Raw genomic sequence first — 20117 nt, forward strand, 5'->3', positions numbered from 1 at the left:
AAAATCTTGGTAGCAAGCTCATTTTATCCATTTTAGAACTAATTTAAATTTTATGATCCCAGCATGGAAGTCCCAAAAATTCACTTACTGAAATCCAGGGGCGTAGCAAGGTTGGAGTGGGCCCTGGAACAGAAAGTCAAGATGGGCCCCTGCCTCCAACCCACCTCGGTTTCTTTTTCAGAGAGGTGTGAGGGGGAGAGTAAAGAGCAAGCTGTCACCCAACCAGTGGGCGTAGCTAGGGGAGGGGGGCCCATGTTCACCCCTCTCTGGTGGCCCCTCATGAGGGAGATAATGAAGAAAATAGGGAGGGGTGGAGCTGGGGTACCCTTAGGAGTTGGGGGCCCAGGTTCTTTGAACTCTTTCATTCAATTATAGCGATACGCTATAATACTGCGGTGCAGACACTGTACTCATAGCTGCCTTCTGACAGGAGGGAACTTTTGAAGTATTATATTCATTGTGTGGGGTGTTGACCTAAATGTGTGTGTGTGTGTGTGTGAGCATTCACCAATGAATCCATGAGTTCTTGGACATTCACAAAACTTGCCTGGAATTATCAAGTCCCATGCGAATGTCAACATTCACTAAATTTCAGACACAATAAAGGTCTGAAATGTGGTGACTGTTGACATTCTCATGGGAACATTGTCCATTCTGGACAAATGTTGTGAATCTTCAAGGACGCATAGTTACATCAGGGAACGTTGGCAATCACCTAAATGTCAGCATGCACTAGTGTGCATCTGTAAAGTGGGGGAATTTAGATCTCTGTTTTTTCATACCTTCATGAAATTCATCTGAGGTCATCAATAGTCATTGTATGAGGGTATATACTGGCTGGTCAATGTACATATTCTCCATCGAGGGATAATATGCATCCTTTTGAACAAAGTGCAAACCCTATCTGATTAGCTCACATTCTGCAACATCCAGCCAGTGATCTTCCATACTGGGCAAGGTTCAAAATCCACTGCCGACGCTGACCATATACTGTATGCAGATTCTCCAGGTCTTCATGTCAAAGTCCCTAGCTGCCATGGAATCCATTCTGTCAATGTCGCCAATCGCCATGGCATGCATCTGTTGGAGACCCAAGCTCTAAAGTTAAGTCTTTAGAAGAGAACAGAACCACCTCGGAAATAAAACCACCATCAAGGACAACCACAAAACAAGTGACACAAAGCCAACACCAATTTTTAACCTGTAATCCCTTTGTTTCCATTAGGACTTGCACTATGGTTGTACATCCCTTTTTTTAAAAAAGGGATTATACCAGTTTTGCATCGCTGTTCCACTGCATCTTGCAAAAGGTTATTGCGGGGGAGAGACCTAATAAATAAATGGGAGACAATAATAAATATATTATTTCTTGTTTACACAGTCAGACAGGTGTTATTGACTGGTTTGTTTTATCCAGACATCGAGTCCTTCCCAAGGACCTGGGATGCCAGAATTTTATTGTCAATGGTTATAGATATCGTCGCAGAATATAGGCTGTTCCCAGTAAAGCTGCTTTTTTTAATTGGCTGGTGCTGATTTCTGTGGCTCCTACGGTGTTGAGGTGCTCTTCAAGGTCTTTTGGAACTGCACCCAGGGCGCCAATGACCACTGGGATTATTTTGGTCTTCTTCTGCCACAGCCTTTCAATTTCAATTTGAAGATCTTTGTATTTGGTGATTTTTTCTATTTCTTTTTCTTCGATTCTGCTACCCCCTGGTATTGCTATGTCGATTATTTTCACTTGTTTTTCTTTCTTCTCCACTACAGTTATATCTGGTGTATTGTGTGGCAGACGTTTGTCTGTTTGTAGTCAGAAGTCCCATAATATTTTTACATCTTCATTTTCTACAACTGTTTCAATTTTATGGTCCCTTTGGCTATTATTTATTTATTATTATTAGTAGTAGTAGTAGTAGTAGTAGTAGTAGTAGTTAGCTGCCCCATAACAAATGGTTCCCTTGACTGGGAGCCATGATTGCAGACGACCTGGGCTTTGCGTCATCTCTCTGTTCAGTGACGCCATCGCTCTCGCGGGCGCAGCGCCGCAATCCAAAGCTCAGCGTGTTCTCTATCCAAATGTAACTGGGATTCCCCACCGTGTGCAGAGAGGAGGCGGCTTGTGGTATCCATCCCCTCGGGCCTGTGCGGCGGCGGCGGCGGCTGCTTGATGCTGACGCTGCTGGGGCTCGGGAGCCCACGATCCAGGCCGGTGAGCGAGCAGGCCCCAAGGCTGGGCTGCCCCCGCTTCGGCGGCCACGTCCTCCTCGTCTGGATCCGGAGCGCGTCCCCCTCCTCCCCCTCCCTCCTAGCCCCGCCCCTCCCGGCCCCTCCGGCCACCTCGGAGCCCAGCCTCCCGCCCTCCCCTCGTGGTGGGCTGCCCGGCGCGTCAATCAGCCGAGCGCGCTCCGGATTGGCCTCGGCGGGCGCGCGGGCGGGCGCCCCTCCTTCCTGCCGGCTCCCCTTTTACCTCAGCAATATCCCCCCCACTCCTTCTGTCTCAGCCATTTTAAACCGTGTGAGGCGGCAGCGGAGCCGGGAGAAGGAGAGCGGAGGAGAGGGAGGCCGGGTAGCAGCAGCAGCAGCAGCAGCAGCAACAGCATCCGCCAGCAGCGGGACAGAAGGGCCGCTCCTGGCCTCCGCACGGTGAGCGGATGGGGTGGCCCCCCCCGAGGGGAAAAGAGGGGCTTCCGAGGGGGCTGGGACGGCAGGTCGCCCCCCCCACGAGGGGGAGGGTCTACCCTGGGGGGAAGAGGGGTCGGAATCCTGGGGGGTCGGAAATGGGGCGCCCCCTCTGTGAGGACACGTGGTCGTTGGGAAGGACAGGTGTGCGCCTCTGGGGAAGGGGAGGGAGGAGGCTAGACCCCCACCCCACGCCCGGCCCCAGTGGTCGTTTTAGGGGGGTGGGGCCCCACCTGTGTGACCCCCGTGTTACACCCCCCGCCCGAAGGCTGGGCTCAGTTCGTAGAGCCGTCTTCCCCCCTTCTCGTTTCGTAGAGCCGTCTTCCCCCCTCCCCCTTTTCTGATATGCTAAATCAATCAGCTGGATTCCGTGTGAAATAATAATAATAATAGTAATAGTTATTTTATTGTTATTTTGTTGTTATTTCACAGTCAGACAGGTGTTATTGACTGGTTTGTTTTATCCAGATATCGAGTCCTTCCCAGGAACCTGGGATGGCTAGAATTTATTATCAATATTTTTGTTATTATTGTAGATATTATTATTATTTTTATTTTATTTTATTTTATTTTATTAATGCTGCTTCGCAAAGAATTCTAAGACAGGCCCCTGCCCTGGCTAGCTTGCACTCTAAAATTCAACAGAAGGGAAATGGCTCCTAGGAGGCCGCCTTATGCCTGAGTCAGACCATTGCTCCCTTTCGTGTATCTGGGCATACTGTCTGCACTGACTGGCAGCGGCTTCTCCAAGGTTCCAGGCAGGAGTCTCTCCCAGCCTCCCCCTGAAGATGCCCTGGAGTCAGCCTTCTGCCTGCAAAGCATATACTCTACCACTGGGCTACGGCCCCATCCCCCCAAGTAAGCAGTACTCAGGAAGCTGCCTTATACCGAGTCAGACCTTTGGTCCATCTAGCTCAGGATTGCCTACACTGACTGGCAGCAGCTTTCCAAAGTTCCAGGCAGTGGTTTTTTCCCCAGCTCTACCTGAAGATGCTAGCAGGCAGTGAACCTGGGTCCTTATGCATGCATGCATGCTAAGCCACAGCCCCAACCATTTGACAGAGGAAAGGGAAGGAAATAGGCAGAGACGAACAGGAGGACAAAATGCCATGATGGTAGTTATACAGGAGGCTATTGGTTGATTGTTGTTTTAGCCGATAACTGGTGAATTCCTAGATTTAAATCTGCATTAAAAAGGAGGAGGGGACCATTATTCTGAAAGAGAAAAGTACCAGTTCTAGTGTGCGTCCTCTCTCCCCCTCCTTTAGATGTTATAACAGGCTGCATGGGGGGTGGGAAGCATTCTTCTTGTCTCACACGCAGGAGGGAATGCCTTTTCTCCAAGGATGGTGTTGCCTTTTGCAGTTTTTTTAATAAGTACTTGCCTTTAAATTCATATATATTTAAAAAGAAAAATGCCCAGGGCTGTAGTTTCCGTTATTCCAAGTGTGCTTTTTAATTTAGTCTACCTGATTAATCAGCTAAATGTTGCAGCCCTGATATATGTTAAGCCTGTAGGTGGCTAGCTGAAATTATGCCCACACCTGCACTCGGATAATGATCATTCTAAGAAGAGGGGTCAAGGGTGCTGACTGTAGAAGTGAATGTACCTGAAAAGCAGGGTTCACTTGCTTTGCTTGTGGTACATCTGAAAAGATAGTGTTGGGGGTACTTGAGGTGATCTCCTCAACCATGCAAGTACCTATATTAACAATATCCAGGAGGGTTCTGTTGCTGCTAAAGTTGTGCTTTATTATTAGCTCGCATGAGGAAAGATACACATACTTAATTGGTTTTTGCTGCCTTTATTGGTTTTGTGTGTTGTACATCACCTTGGGGTATTTTTAGATAAAGAAACTAAGATGTTTTATGAATCAAGCTAATCTACACATGTTTTTTTATGGCTTGAAGAGGAAAAAACGAATATGAGAGCTATTTACAAGAGTGTTAAAATGTAATTTAGCTTGTATGGGAGACATCCTCTTCTTCCCTGACTTGGTCAGTGAAATGGGTCTTGGACTGTTAAGTAACTCTTGTTGAGAATCTGTTTGATAATATGCCTCTCTCCGCCCCTACCCATGGGAAGGGACACATAAGAGACCTTTGTCTTCCTTTCCCAGCCCTATTTGGAGATGCCAGTGATTGAATCGGGACCTTCTGCATGCAGAGCAGATGCTCTACCACTGAGCAACTCTACCACCTATCCATATGATAATCTTTTATAAACCTATACATTTATGGACTTGCAGGGAAAACTGAGTTGGGCAAAAATGTTAGGAGAGTGAGAGATGAGAAAGATTGGGACAGGAATAAAAGCAAAAACCATGTAAAGATTTAAGAACTATGATCAGGAAGGAAACAAGATCAGAAAGGAAAGAGGGCTATGAGAGAAGCAGGAGATGGGGAAACAGGTATACAGTTATTAACAAAATACTGCAACAGAGAATAGGATGGTCATCCGGGATGAAGTACATGTTAACAAAGCTGAAATGACATGTAGAAGTTGCAGTGGAGAAGAAGCATGTGTTCCCCTAGGTAATGAAGCTGTGGGGAAAGGGGTGGAGTTCATGCCTGCATCTGGGCTTATGGCTCAGATTTCTAGATATGATGTGAAGCCACATTTCAAGTTGAAATTACCCAGATCATCCTTATAATGCCATTTTTGGAAGGGCGGTATAGAAATTGAATTGAGGAGGAGGAGGAGGAGGAGGAGGTTCTGCAGTTGCGGAGTGAAGGTATGGGAAAGCACATTTTCCTGGAAGAGTGAAAAGTTATGGAATGGGCTTATATGCATCTCCATTCCAGTTATTTATTTATTAATTATGTTTTGTGTCTGGCATGAACTGAAACTGTAGTTCTGTGGAAAATGTATTTGACTTGGAAAGCATTTGGCATTTTGCCTTCACTTGTGCCTCAGGTGCTGGATGAAGGATGCAAATCAGATGGTTTCTTATAGGTTATGCTTGGCACCATTACCGTTTCTGCCTTTCCCCCTTCTACCTTTTGCTTTGTTCACTGTAACAGCCGATTACATTACCAGATATTTAGAATGTATGGTCTTAAGAGGCAGGGACACCATATCTGTGGTCTGTGATGTGTCTTAGTTAGCTCCCAGATGGCAAGCCCCTCTCTGTGTATTCTGGCCTTTGTCAGCAGAAGCATCTCCTTTCCAATGACTAAATGAGAAGAAGCTGCTCTTTGTAGTCCTTGCCCTGAATCGATAGCATCTTTCTGGATACAGATCATATGGCTTTCTTTGGTCCTCGATGTTCAGCAGCATAATCTCCTCCCTCTCACGCCACCTTCCTAGACGCAACTTGGAAGGCTGGGCTCCGGATGTGAGGTAATGAGAGAGAGAGGAAAAACCCCAGGAAAATGTGATTCAGTGATGAACAGCATCCAAAGCTGCATATTTAATCTTATCCATCATGATAAGAGTGGACACTGAAGCAAAATGAATACTTATGTTCTTTCTCTCAAGGTAAAAGATAATCGTGCTTTATGTTACCTTAGAACCTGTTGGTGCATGTGTCTTTTCATGATCTGATTTCTTAAAAATCTGTTTAGTATATGCATTGTGCCCTGGAAAAGTAGTCACTAATATAATGGTATTTGTAGGTATGGAAGCAGCTATTTGAACACTAGAAGGAATCAAACATTTGTGCAGTAAATTTTTTGCCTTTTTGATTACTGAAGAACAGAACACTTATCTTTGTTACCTACCAAACTGGTTCTGTGTTTTCATCTGTGTCATAAAGGAGCATTCTGTTTTCTTTTTCCTGCCATTCATATTAAAATGCATTTTTTGGCTTGAGTAGCTGGAGAAATGGATAAGATGGTTTTGCTTTGTTTGAATTTCAGGTGAATTGTGTCTTTGTTTTATTTTAAATGATTAAATATTTTCTTCTGACCAAAGCTTTTTGGACAAGAAGGGCAAATAACATAATGGTTGTGGAAAGCAACAATTGCTATGGACTTGAAATTTGATATTTTAGCTATGCATATTCTGCATATGTTTGTACCAGTAAACATAACAAGTTTTGTAGGAAGTATACATTTTGTTTGCATCCTTGCCGAATTATACAATTAAACACACAAGTTATAGGATGCATGTTGTTTTTGCCTAAGCTAGCCGATCTAGGCTGGGTGAAAAATTGCTGATATTTTGTGGTTGGACTTAATTCTGTTAAGTCCAGATTGAAAGCTTGATATGGTAGGAATACTTCCATTGACGTCAGTTACTAGTGAGAAGTGGTCTGTTAAATTGATATCTTATCTCTTACCAAATCTGGAAAATAACTGTTGCATTAAAGGACTGTTAACTACAAAACACTGGAAAGTGTCACAACATTGGAAAGTGATTCCTAACTATTGTAAAACAATCCTAAATCACTTAATTCTATATGGGATCAGGGTACATATTCTGTTGAATAGTCGAATGAAATATTAAAAAGTGCTATCAGTTTGAGCTGGATAATGCATAAAATGGGTATACTGTATTCTGACAAATGTTAATGGCTAGAAGGTGCTGTAAAAGACAAGTGATGCTCTTGTTGCAGGATAATCTGCTGGATTTTTTTTAAGGCTGAAGTGTTATTTGTTTTCACAGGCCATTGCATATTTAGTTGTTTATATAATTTTGTCTCGGGATATCGTTTCCAATTTGGCTGGCTTCATGGAAAAGAAATTTGAGTATAGGCATCTGTTTCTACAAGGGTACTGGGTTAACAATAGTTCTATCAAGCTCTTGTGTGTAGATGGCTGAGGTGATCCGCTTCTAGCTTGTTCTGAATAAGCAATACTACTTTGTGCGGGCATTCTGCTTCCTACAATGGTTGGGATGACTAATTAGTCCTCCTGCTTTTCTCAGGGACATGCTGATCCTGTTAAATAACATGAAACATGGAAATATGCAAATACTTTTTACTCATAGCTTCTTGTTTTGTATCCTAGCCATTAAGGATCATGTACATTACAAGCTTTATCCACAGGGATCCACAAACTTAGGCTTGATTCACTAGATAGCCATTATTTGTGGTCACTACCAATCCCCTCTCTTCCTTCAGATCCTTCTGGCACATAGGCAGAAGGCGAGAAACGAGTCTTCTGTCATTTGGATTGGAATATGGAGATGGTAAGAAACTGTGGGAGCTCTCTCCTGCTGCTCAGAACTGCTGTTTTTTATCTTCTCAAAAAGGGGACTGGAAATGAGACCACTGGTGAGGCGATCTGTGTGATACTGGATGTCCTGCTTGCCAGAGGGCTGGGAGCACTCACCACTGGCAAGCTGGCAAGTGGATCTGTAGATGTCTGATTATACAGTAGGGAAACATGATCTTGTATCCTTGCTCAAGGAATGGTGGTCTCTTTTTGTGTTGCTGTGTGCAGTGCCTGTGGGAACTGCATGTTGGGACACAAGATTGCACATTTAAAAAAATTAAGTGGTGTTGGTGTTTGTTCATATATGTAGCACAAAGCCATCCTGGCAATTCGATAATGTGTTTAAAAGGTAAAGTGTGCTGTCGAGTCAGTGTTGACTCCTGGTGACCACAGAGCTCGGTGTTTGTCTTTGGTAGAATACAGGAGGGGTTGACCATTGCCTCCTCCTCCCACGCAGTATGAGATTTCAGCATCTTCCTATATCGCTGCTGCCCGATATAGATGTTTCCCATAGTCTGGGAAACATACCAGTGAGGATTTGAACTGGCAACCTCTGACTTGCTAATCAAGTCATTTCCCCATTGCACCGGTGCTAATTTCCAGAAGCCTGTCATTCAGGCTGAGGGGAGGGGTACGCTGAGCTTCAACACATAGCCAGCTAATCAGGAGCAGAGGAGGAGGGTCTTCACCCTTCTACCTCCCCTTCTGCAGTGGACACATCACTGGGGATGTATGAGGTGATGTCTTTCAGCATCTTCCTATACCGCTGCTGCCCGATATAAGTGTCTGGGAAACATACCAGCGGGGATTCGAACCGGCAACCTCTGGCTTGCTAGTCAACTCATTTCCCCACTGCACCATTAGATGGCTTGTTTAAAAGGTATAAAAACATAAATAGAGCTTGAGTATCATTTGTAAAGGCCACCCATGTTTTGTGTTGCTTCCTAAAGTTCTTCATGCACTATTCCTAGATTTTTGGATTTGCTCCCATGAGATTGTCCTTTTTCTTTTTCCTTCGTTTTGTAGTTCTAGCCCATACTTTTAGAGTTAGAGACCAGGTTCAGAGGAAGCAGAAATAATTTCATCTTGTACAGTTCTTTAGCATAATGGAACAATTTCTTAACAAATTAACCGTGTTTCCAATCATTAACATGAAATAGTTTTTGTGAGTGCCTTTTTACTCTAAGCAAAAATACCTTTGGTTAATGAAACAATGATGTTCCACAGTCAGAATAGGAATAACTTTCATAATTGTTTCCCAGTGACTGAGTATAGCACTTTCCTCCGTATGTAGAGGCACTGATGCAAGACTCGCATTCCCACAACATTAGCTTCCACTTTTCACTTCAACTGAGTGAGCCTAAATCAGGACAAAACCTGCAGTCCACTTCAGGGGCGTAACTACTACTATTAGGCAAGTGGAGGCGGCTGCCTGGGGCTCCCCATGCCTTGAGGGGCCCCCCAGAGGCAAGTCACATGACTGTATATTGTGAAGTAAGTGTGTGTGTGTGTGTGTGTCAGCGAGGGGCCCATTTTAAAATTTTGTCTCTGGGCCCACTCCAGCCTTGTTACGCCCCTGGTCTACTTACTATTTGCGAGTGAATGCTTTCTTTGAAACTGGTTTATAGCTTTGTCCTCTCTCTAGCTAAATGGAAATGGGGACTTAATCAGTATTTTGTTGCGCATTGTAAATAGAGCTGTTAGGCCCTATAGCTTGGATCCAGGGTTTGCTCTAACAGGGATTCCCAGATGTTGTGGACTACAACTCCCATAATCCTCAAGTAAAAGCCACTGCAGCTGGGGATTCTGGGTGTTGTAGTCAACAACATCTAGGAATCCCTGTTAGACGGAACACTGCTTGGATTTAAAAAACAAAACAAAAAACCTGTGGGCAGAAAGAGGAAAAGGGTAGTGTAAGTAATGTGACACATTAGCAGAAGACTTCTCACAGTGCAGTGCCCCAGTGTATCGGGGTGACATTACTATATAATAAGCATGAGATGCTGGCTGTAGCATACATAACCACTCTAGCTGGTCATAACAAGGCCTTCAAAAGAAATGGTTGGATGTATTGCGCAAGAGCTTGCTCAAATGGAAGAACTCTTCTGGATTTGGGATCACTCTTACCCAGTGCTCGTCCACTAAGGTTCGACACTGACTTTCCGCTAAATGGAGGAGGTGTTCTCCTACCAGAAGACCACCTTTGGAATGAAGCCATTGAAATGTAGTAAGCTTAAATAATTTATGGAGCATGGACACAATCTACCTTTGTGTTGTAAATTATTAAATAAATAAATGATGTAACGAGCTACAATAAATGAATTTTCCTTTGAATCCAACAGTAAAAAGCTGCTAGGATGCTGTATAGATGAGCTGTCTGTAAGGCAGAACATCCAGTAGTTGTATTTGGTCTGGCCCTGGTGCGATACTGTGAGTTGCGTTGGATGAATGAGAATATTGTATGCCCAGTCCAGTGCTGCCATTCACAAATCTGGTTGTAGATCAGGCTTTCCAGTATTTGCTTCCATTTTGCTCACATGATGATAAAGTCAAAAATATATTGATGGTTCACATTGGCAGCAGAAATTTAAATGTTTTTCTTGATTCTCTGCATGAGTTTTTTCTAACTTAAGTGACTAGCAGTTGAACAATTTATAACTTTTTATCATGGTTGCAAATTAAATTATTGAAAAGTTCTGCTCAATCTGATAATAGTTTTGCTTTTTACACAGTTTAAAAGCCCCATGAACTCTTTTAATAATGTATTAAGTTATTAGGTTTGCTTTTTCGTTTCAGCTCTTTAAAGTTACCTTTATTGCCAGTGTCCTTGTTGTGGATGCCACAATAAAGACTTTTGAATCTTTCAAAATAACTGAACAAAATACAACTAGAAGACAATTGATAAAATCCCAAGTAGAGAACATTCTCTCCATCCTGTTTTATCTATTTATGACAGAGAACTTGGACTGTGTGGTCAGATATTTTAACTCCACAATATTTTGCCCTTTTGTCCATTACAGCAAAGAAAGCAAAAGGTTACAGTATGCATAGTTTGTCCATGAAATACAACTAGTGTTTGTTTTATAACATGAACCAGAATAACAAAAACACTCCCTCTTATTGTAACCAAGCATATGCAGGATGGTGGAAATGGAGCCTGGTGATATCTTTGGGGTGGCTGAAGGGTAGGGCATAAATAAGCCAGCAGTAGAGCCGAAGGGCAACACAAAGGGAGAGGCTGTGAGAGAGGAATGGCAGAAAGACCCATAGGTCTGTTAGGAAGTGGTGTTGGGTATGCTTGGACTACCCAAGCTCTAACTGAAAAGATAGGCAGAACCCTGGAGAACAGAAAGAACAAATGGGTATCTTACGAAGATGCTAAACCTGAGGTTCGGTGGAGCAACTGGAGCTCCAGAACATGCGTGCACTTTGCTTCCAATCTTGGGCATGGACGGATATGTCAAGATCAGGTGTGTCATACGAATCCACCCATCTTGGCATATTCTGTCCTGCTTGCAGTGCGGAACGCATCTGTAACTAAGATTGGAAGTGATGAGCAGGTCTCGGGTTCCCTATCGCAAGTAGGGCAGATATAGGTGGACCTCAGTATCCATGGGGGTTCCATTCTCCGCTACTACCGCAGATACCAAAACTGCGGATACCGAGGCATTGAGTCAATGGGATTGGATCTGCAGATAATGAAGTTTGCCTGTATGCCAAGATTGGTGGGTTCATACGACAGGTTCAGTCTTGGCATATCCTGCCTGAGACCAGCAGTTGGCTGTGCATGCATTCCTGGGGCCCTAGCTGCTCTGCCAAACCTCAGGTTTGGCGTTGCTTGTGAAGCTGCCCTGAGAGGGGTCTTCTTCCCAAAGTAGGTTTCGATAGGCTTAGGTTGAGTGATACAGCTTCCTGAGAAAGAGGGAAGTCTTCATTTAATGGGCTTTCCCCCACCCGTTGCCCCCAAGCCCTTTTACGGAACAACTGAACTTAATCCCCCCCCCTTTTGTGTGTGCTATTCATTCCTGGACACAGGTTGGCACAGAAAACTGTTGCAAGCACTCTATACTAGATGATGATGATCGGCTCTGAGAGAACATGGTGCTGTTTGTATTGTGAAACAAACAAACTTACTTTTTCCAAGGTATGGGGAGGGCATCCATCACGTGATGGGTTGTCAGGCTCCGCATGCTCTGAGACAGGGCCAATCAGATTCAAGCATACCCATTAACTGCTCTGCGCCGCCCTATTGGACCCAGTTCTGGTCCTGTCTTCACTCTGAACAGTACCCTGTTATACTTGTTAGAGGCTTTTCGCCTTTTCTATTTTCTGACCTTTATCTGGGAGACTTCCTACTATCTTATCCTTCTCTGTGTGCGAAGGGGGGAAAGGAGTTGCCGCTTTTCTGTTGGTGTGTTGTGTGAGTAAAAGTTTCTGTCCCTTTGTGTTGGGCTTACAATACTCCAATTTCAATCGTCGTTTGGGTCCCCTCTTCGCTACTATCCTGTTCTCCCTTACGAGCTGTGTTACCCGTCTTAGTTTCCTTTCTGTTTTTTCACTCTGTGCCTTTAATTGTTTTTTGACAATGGAGTTATCTTATACCGGGGACATGCTCAGAGGTTCCCTCTCGGAGGGCCCTCTTTCAGATGCCCCCAGACATATCCCTGCCGTTCTGGAGGGAGTTGGGGTTGGTGCGGCGAACGATACCCCGATGCCTCCCGTTGTTCAAGAGGGAGAGAAAAGGCAGGATGCCTCCCCTGAAGCTTCTGTTGCAAAAAAGGGGCACTGTAAAGTTCTTAAGAAGTCAAAGCACCTTAAGGGTGCAGATGGGCTGAAACTAAAAAAGCGCAAAAGGAGCAAGAAGGGCGCGGCGAGCTTAACTCCGCTCAGTGAGCGGCCTCAGATCAGGGCGGTGAGGGAACAACAGCCGCCTTTGCCGCCGATGGGGCTTCCCGCGCAAATCGCGGTCGCCATTTTGAAAGCGCCCGAAACGGCTCCTGCGGCTCCAAGCGACCTGAAGGGAGCGGAGTTGGGAGATGTGCCCACGGTGATGGAGGCACAGTCAGGGATTGAGCCCTCAGTTTCTACTAGATTGCGTCCTACTGTGGTGAGTGAGATATTGGGCTCTAAAGTAGCGGGCATGACGGGTCCAAATGGAGAACAGCTCTCCGCGAGAGAGATACAGTGGTTGTGGGAGTTTGTCAAGAAAAAATGCCTTTCCGTAGTGTCTCCCCGTTAGCTCCGGCAGCCCCTACCGGGTCTGCTCTGCATAATACCTTACTATCTAGCCAAGCACCCTTGCCACGAACCCATAGGGGGCGTCGGCCTTCTTTTTCCTCATCCCCTAACTCAAGTCCTGTCAGACAAGCTATTCCCTTAGGAGAACGTGTAATGCTACGCAGGCAGTCTAAGAGACGACGAGTGAGCAGTAGGCACCCGTCTGATGTTTCCTCATCAGAGGAGGAACTGGAAAGGACCGTTAGGCGATCAGTGCCAATAGAAGGTCCTCTTCCCTCAGGCACACTAGATACGCACCATCTGTGTACGCAGAAGACGGGTACAGTGACACCAGTGCTGCCAGTGGCATCGGGAAAATCCTCCACCATTCCCAATAGAGAACCGGGTTCGAGTTCATCAGATTCTGAAAAAGAGGATGGCGAATTGTCGGATGAACAAGTCCCGGGGGGGAAACCTAGTTCCACTAGGCTTTTTTCTACGAGTGAATTTGAAATTTTGCTGGCTAAGGCAAAAAGGGCAATAAAAGACGTGTCCTCTGAGGCGGGTGCTACCCCAGCTACTGGTTTAGATCAAGAGGTCTTTCCCTCTACATCAGTGTTGGCGGCAACAGTTCCCTTCCCATCCTTGTTTAAGGAGGTTATGCTAGCTGAATGGGGGGTTCCGGTGGCTTCAAAGCCAGCTATATATTTCCCAAAAAAGTTGTATGCTCTGCCCCCTGACATCATGTCTCTGTTAGCAACTCCCGTTGTAGATGCTCCCATGGCGCAGTTGGTGACCGGAGCCTTGGTGAATAAAGAAGGAGACGGATATCTTAAATCTCCGGAGGAGAAAAAGACGGATCACCTGCTGAAGAAGGGCCACGAAGCGTCAGCAGCGGTCATCAGAGCTGCTACTACAAATTCGATCTTCGCGAGAGCTACAATTCTATGGTCTAAGGAGCTGGTTAAGTTGGTACCCCCTGAGAATAAAGCACTTCGGCAAGGTCTGAATAAAATAGCCAGGGCTTCAGCTCTCATGGCCGATTCCAGCTTAGACTGCCTACAGCATGCCTCCAGGGCAATGGCGGCGGGGGTCGCTGTGCGTAGAAGTTTGTGGTTAAAGCACTGGCGGGTAGACTCAAAGTCTAAGTCTGCTCTGGCAGCCACACCCTTCAGAGGCGCTAAGCTTTTTGGGGAGTCCTTAGAACCGGTTTTAGTAGAAACACGGGATAAGAAGAAGGCTATGCCTACTGGTAAAGGGGAGTTCAGAAGGCCCTTTCGTGGTTCAGGGGGATATCAGAGTTCCTTTCGTCCCTACAGGCCTTCCAACAGATACTTCCCTACAGTCTCCAGAGAAAGCTTCAGGGATCGAGAGTTCAGAGGGAACCAATCCAGACAGCCATGGCGCCAGTTTTGGAACGGAAGGAGTAGAGGTACAGGCAAGGGGAGAGGGGGTACCTTTCCCTTCCCTCAAGACTGCCGTAACAGTAAGCAATGACTCTCATGCGGTCGGGGGCAGGTTGGAGCACTTCGCTCAAAGGTGGAGGACCACGACCTCGGACCGTTGGGTGCTCCAGACCGTCTCCCAGGGCTATTGTATAGATTTTTCCACAAACCCGGCGGACTTCTTTTTCAATACTCCCGTGTCGGGCAAACCCCACAGGAGAGAATTGATGAAAACAGCCATTCAACATTTGTTACAGATTCGGGCTATAGAACCTATTGCGGTAACGGACCCGCCGGACGGCATCTTTTCCCTACTCTTCTTGGTCCCGAAAAAGGACGACTCTTGGAGAGCAGTGCTCGACTTAAAGCGCCTCAGTCGGTGCATACGGAAGAGACACTTCAGAATGGAGTCCGTCAGGACCATAAAAGCGGCCGTTCTTCCAGGGGATTGGCTGGCATCCTTGGACTTATCGGAAGCCTATCTCCATGTGCCGATCCATCCATCCTATCACCGCTTCCTAAGGTTCTCCTACGATCAGAGGTTCTACTAGACGACCATCTACAGTCCGAATTTATCAGGTTACTTGGTTGGCCTTCTGTGCTTGGGCTAGGAAGAATAGTGTTTGTCCAACCAAAGCAGGAGTTCCAGCAGTTCTTGCCTTCTTACAGGCGGGAATAGATAAGGGTCTTCGTCCCAGTACCTTACGGAGACAAACATCGGCCTTGGCCTCGGTCCTTGACATCTCAGGCAAGGATGTCCCGGGGTTACATCCGGATCTGCGACGTTTTCTGAAGGGAGCGAGTAATCTGGGGCCTCCTCCCACAAATAGGTTCCCTTCGTGGGACTTAAATACGGTGTTAAAGGCCATCACCAAACCTCCTTTTGAACCACTTCGCAAGGTTTCGTTAAGGATTCTCACCTTCAAAGTTCTGTTTCTAATTGCAGTCACTTCTATGAGGAGAGTTTCTGAGTTGGCGGCCTTGTCGGTAAGGAAAGAAGTGTGCGTGTTCCAAAAGGAATTGGTGGTGATGAAGCTGGATCCTACCTTCATCCCAAAAGTGAATTCTAGTTTCCATAGAAGCCAGGAGATCATTATCCCTTCATTCTGCCCGGCTCCTCACCATCCCAAAGAAAGGGTTTGGCAGACCCTGGATGTGCGGCGGGCTCTCCGGATCTATATTAATCGCACCAAACAGTTGCGCAAGTCGGACTCCTTATTCGTCTCATACTTACCATCAAGGTTGGGAGCCAAAGCCTCAAAAGAGTCCCTTGCCAGGTGGCTTCGAGCTACCATCGCTCTAGCATACAGTTCCGCGAATCTGCAAGTTCCACAAGGCGTCACTGCCCATTCGACTCTTCCTCAGCTGTTTTCTCAGCACGGGCACCTCTGGAAGAAATTTGTAAGGCGGCTACTTGGTCATCGACTTCACCATTTATTAAGCACTATAAGATCCCTTCCTTTTATGACCCTCAGGCGGCCATGGGCCGTACGGTGTTGCAAAGAATAGTCTAATCATCCGCTACCCACCCATTCTCGATAGCTTGGGTATGTCCCATCACGTGATGGATGCCTTCCCCATACCTTGGAAAAAGAAACATTGGTAGACTTACCATGAAGGGTTCTTTTTCTGGTATGTGGAGGGCATCCGGCCCGCCCGCGGATGTGGGGGGACAACCAGTGGGTGGCGGGGGCAACTCCTAGGGCGTTTAGCTGATGCTATCCTTTTTTTGACTTTTACTTTCCATCCTGTTAACAAACAGCGGAGGTATGGAGCAATTTTCTCTAAAGGTAGAAATGACTATATGTTCTACGCACCGGGGTTTTTGCTTCCTCTACTTTCCTTTATTTCTCCGAATAGTTGAAGTCTTCCAGTGTTTCTTCCAGTTGTTTCTTCTGCAGTTTTCCTTTTTTGCTCTACAAGACCAGAACTGGGTCCGATAGGGCGGCGCAGAGCAGTTAATGGGTATGCTTGAATCTGATTGGCCCTGTCTCAGAGCATGCGGAGCCTGACAACCCATCACGTGATGGATGCCCTCCCCATACCAGAAAAAGAACCCTTCACAGTAAGTCTACCAATGTTTCTTTTTCATCTTATGAGTATGCTTGATTCATGGATCTAGGTTATTGCTGTTTGTTCAATATTGAATTCTTAATATAGTAGTTATGCCATCTGCATAAATACACCCACATAGAGGATTAAAACCACTTTCCTCTCCACTGAAGAGTTTGTAATCTCATCATCATCATCATCATTATTATTATTATTATTATTATTATTATTTACATTTTATATCCCACTCTTCTTCCAGGGAGCCCAGAGCAGTGTACTACATACTTAGGTTTCTCCTCACAACAACCCTGTGAAGTAGGTTAGGCGGAGAGAGAAGTGACTGGCCCAGAGTCACCCAGCTAGTATCATGGCTGGGGATTTGAACTTGGGTCTCCCCGGTCCTAGTCCAGCACTCTAACCACTACACCACGCTGGCTCCCAATCCATCTTATTTATGTATTTCTCTGTGTAAACCGCCCTGAGCCATTTTTGGAGGAGCGGTATAGAAATTGAATAAATAATAATAATTAAGTTTTCAGAGTTTTCAGTATAAAACAGTAAGGCTAACTAATCCCAGATACTTAGTATTAAAATGGGGAGGGGAGGGGTCCCTTTTGAAAACATCCTTGTTTCTCCTGATATGTCATAAGAACATAAGAACAGCCCTGCTAGATCAGGCCCAAGGCCCACACAGTGGCCCACCAAATGCCTCTGGAAGCCTACAGGCAGGAGTTGAAAGGGGCATGCCCTCTCTCTTGCTATTACTTCCCTGCAACTGGTACTCAGAGGCATCCTGCCTTTTGAGGATGGAGGTGGCCTATAGCCCTCCAACTAGTAGCTGTTGATAGACCTCTCCTCTGTGAAGTTATCCAAACCCTTCTTAAAGCCATCCAGGTTGTTGGCTGTCACCACATGTTGTGGCAGAGAATTCCACAAGTTGATTATGCGTTGTGTGAAAAAGTATCTTCATTTGTTGGTCCTAAATTCCTGTCAGTCAATTTCATGGGATGACCCCTGGTTCTAGTGTTATGTGTGTGAGAGAAGAATTTCTCTCTATCCACTTTCTCCACACCATGCATAATTTTATAGACCTCCATCATGTCTCCCCGCAGTCTTTAAAAAAAACTAAATAGCCCCAGGTGTTGTAACCTTATCTCATAAGAAAGGTGCTCTAGGCCCCTGATAATCTTGGTTGCCCTTTTCTGCACCTTTTCCAGTTCTAAGATGTGGTGACCAGAATTGTACGCAGTACTCCAGGTGTGGCTGCACCATAGTTTTGTATAAGGGCATTATAATAACCATTTTATTTTCAGTCCCCTTCCTAATGATCCCTAGCGTGGAATTGGCCTTCTTCACAACTGCCACACATTGAGTCGACACTTTCAACAAGCTATCCACCTTTCAACGAGCTATTCCTACTTTATATAATGTGGAATGAGAATAGAGGATAGCTTGCATCTCTGAATTATATGAATTTTTATAATAGTATTTAATGGGGGCCAGAAAGAGAAACAACACAGTTATTTCCTGTTTTAAACAGATTCCCTGCAGGTATGGCTAGCCCATGTTTTAAAATATGATTTTCCAGTTTGAACATGTGAGGGTATGTGTTAGAGATGCTATTTGCCAGATAGCCGAAGCTTCTGCCCCAGTGGTTCCTGTTTATAAAGGTTCTTAGTTGTTAATGGGTACTGCATTGTTGTTGTTCGATGACATGGTTCCTCTCTTACAGATCACTTCTGGAGTGTGGGCAGAGCTGGGATGTTTTGCCCACTTGCACAGCAGCACATGCATAAAGGGACTGAGGCGATTGTATGCAGGCCTTCAGCACATCCCCGCGGTCCCTCCCTATGAATGTAGTTTGTTTGTTAGGATAGCAACCACTGTTTTTATTACCTGCTTGTACAACACTGAGGGAAAGAGCCAGCTACCAGATGCCCTGTATGGTACATTATAGGGCTTGTTGGCTGACTGACTAGGGCTTTGGAGAAGGGGAGGGAGTACCATGTGTGGGCAGGAGAGAGATGACTGGGAGGAAAGAGACAGTAGAATTTGTCCTCCCTCCTCAACCAGTTGAGAAGAGGCTTGATATGTTTGTGCAGGAAGTATGTCTGGGGAAGGCTTGAAGAAAAGGAGAATTGCATTGGCCATTGACATGTCTCTCACTTAGAAGTCCTATCTTCTGAGAAGACTTCCCAGCTTCTCCCTCCGCACAAGGCTACACATGCGCAGTTATAATTTCTTCTTCTTCCCCCCCTTTTTAAGGGGTTAATGTCTAAAGAAATACTGCATACCTTGGGGCCCTCCAGATTGATGCAAAAATAGATTGGAGACAAAATAATTGGCCTGGAGCCACCTACTTTGCAACTAGGCAGAATGGTAATACGGTATGCAGCTATTTTTGTATATTTTTAGTAAGAGACTTGCTCATTTCTTCAGAAAGTTTATTATAGGGCATCGCTGATAAATGTTTCCACTTTTCCTACAGGAAGTACATTTCCCAGTAACTGTTGTATCAAAATATACAAGTGGTCACCCACAATAACATTTTATGGCTTGTTTTAAACATGAGTGATGGATTATGAAGAAATTTTTGGAGGAGTGAAGGGGAAAAGGATACCTTCTTCCTGACCCTCAGACATACCACGTTAGCCAGCCACACAGTACTAGGCCAGTTGGCCAAGTTCCAAACTATTTTATAGATCTGTATGTGTATCGCACGCACAAAGATAAGACAGAAATTAATACACTCTGCTCAGTTTTGTTCTTAATCAGCCATCTCATGTAAACAAGAGCATCAGATACAGACCATACTTTAGTTATCTGGTGCAAGTGTATTGACTCAACTCGCCAGGCATTTTCTGCAGTTGTCTGAGTTCATCCTTAATCCTGGGTTGTATTCCAAATCATGCCTCAGGAGACAGGAAATAAAGTTCAAAGCTTGCTGCTCATATCCGGTAGTTAGGTTGGTAGGAGGTGCCAGAAAACCCCACTTCCTTTCCTGTCTCGCCTCAGGCAGCATCGCATTAGAGAGAACTCTGCTATTCTTCTATCAGGCTTGTTTATTCCCTACTTCTCCCTCCATTTCCTGTCTCCTAGCGTCTTCCTCCTCCCTTCCTCTCTACCGTCCTATCCAGTGTGCAAGTTTGGGAAGGGAGTCTCTTAATTTTCTTTCAAACAAACACTAAACATTTTTTCCATTTTACTATTCGATCAATTGGCTGAGTTTAACCTTTTAGTTCCTTAAACTTTATTTTCTGCCTTCTAACGCTCCCTATGGAGCCCACCCACGCTGTAGACCTCTTAGGAGGTTCCCTTTCCGAGGGGAATCCCCCGAACCGAAAATGGGCACCATCAAGCAAAAGCACTGCGATCCTATCCTGTGCGGTGACAAATGCTCCTATTCTTCTTTGCCTGCCGACTCTGGCGGCATCCTTCTTCCCGCCTCCTCCATGCCGGGCACAGCAACTGCTTCAATGGAGAGCAGGGTTTCCCCCCGAAAGGTGGCTAAAAAGGCAAAGCACCTGAAAGGAGAGGGCTCAAAGCCCTCCAAAAAGCAAAGAC

General features: G+C 45.5%; 1 protein-coding gene across 7 annotated transcripts in view; it reads left to right on the top strand.

Annotated features, from left to right (window-relative positions):
- The window catches only part of ACSL4 (acyl-CoA synthetase long chain family member 4), a 71671-nt gene that overhangs the window by 18028 nt on the left and 33526 nt on the right, over window positions 1-20117 (top strand). For 2 of the 7 annotated variants that reach the window (XM_053273475.1, XM_053273474.1), the window contains exon 1: window positions 2439-2643. The exons of 2 other annotated variants lie outside the window; for them this stretch is intronic. The gene's annotated coding sequence lies outside the window, so the exon portion shown is untranslated. Of the gene's footprint in view, window positions 1-2081; window positions 2210-2437; window positions 2644-6141; window positions 6161-20117 lie in introns of those variants that run through there. 3 more of the 7 variants (XM_053273471.1, XM_053273470.1, XM_053273473.1) reach the window with 3 other exon arrangements.

The sequence above is a fragment of the Hemicordylus capensis genome, chromosome 11, assembly GCF_027244095.1.
Source record: "Hemicordylus capensis ecotype Gifberg chromosome 11, rHemCap1.1.pri, whole genome shotgun sequence".
In the NCBI taxonomy this organism is placed as follows: Eukaryota; Metazoa; Chordata; class Lepidosauria; order Squamata; family Cordylidae; genus Hemicordylus; species Hemicordylus capensis.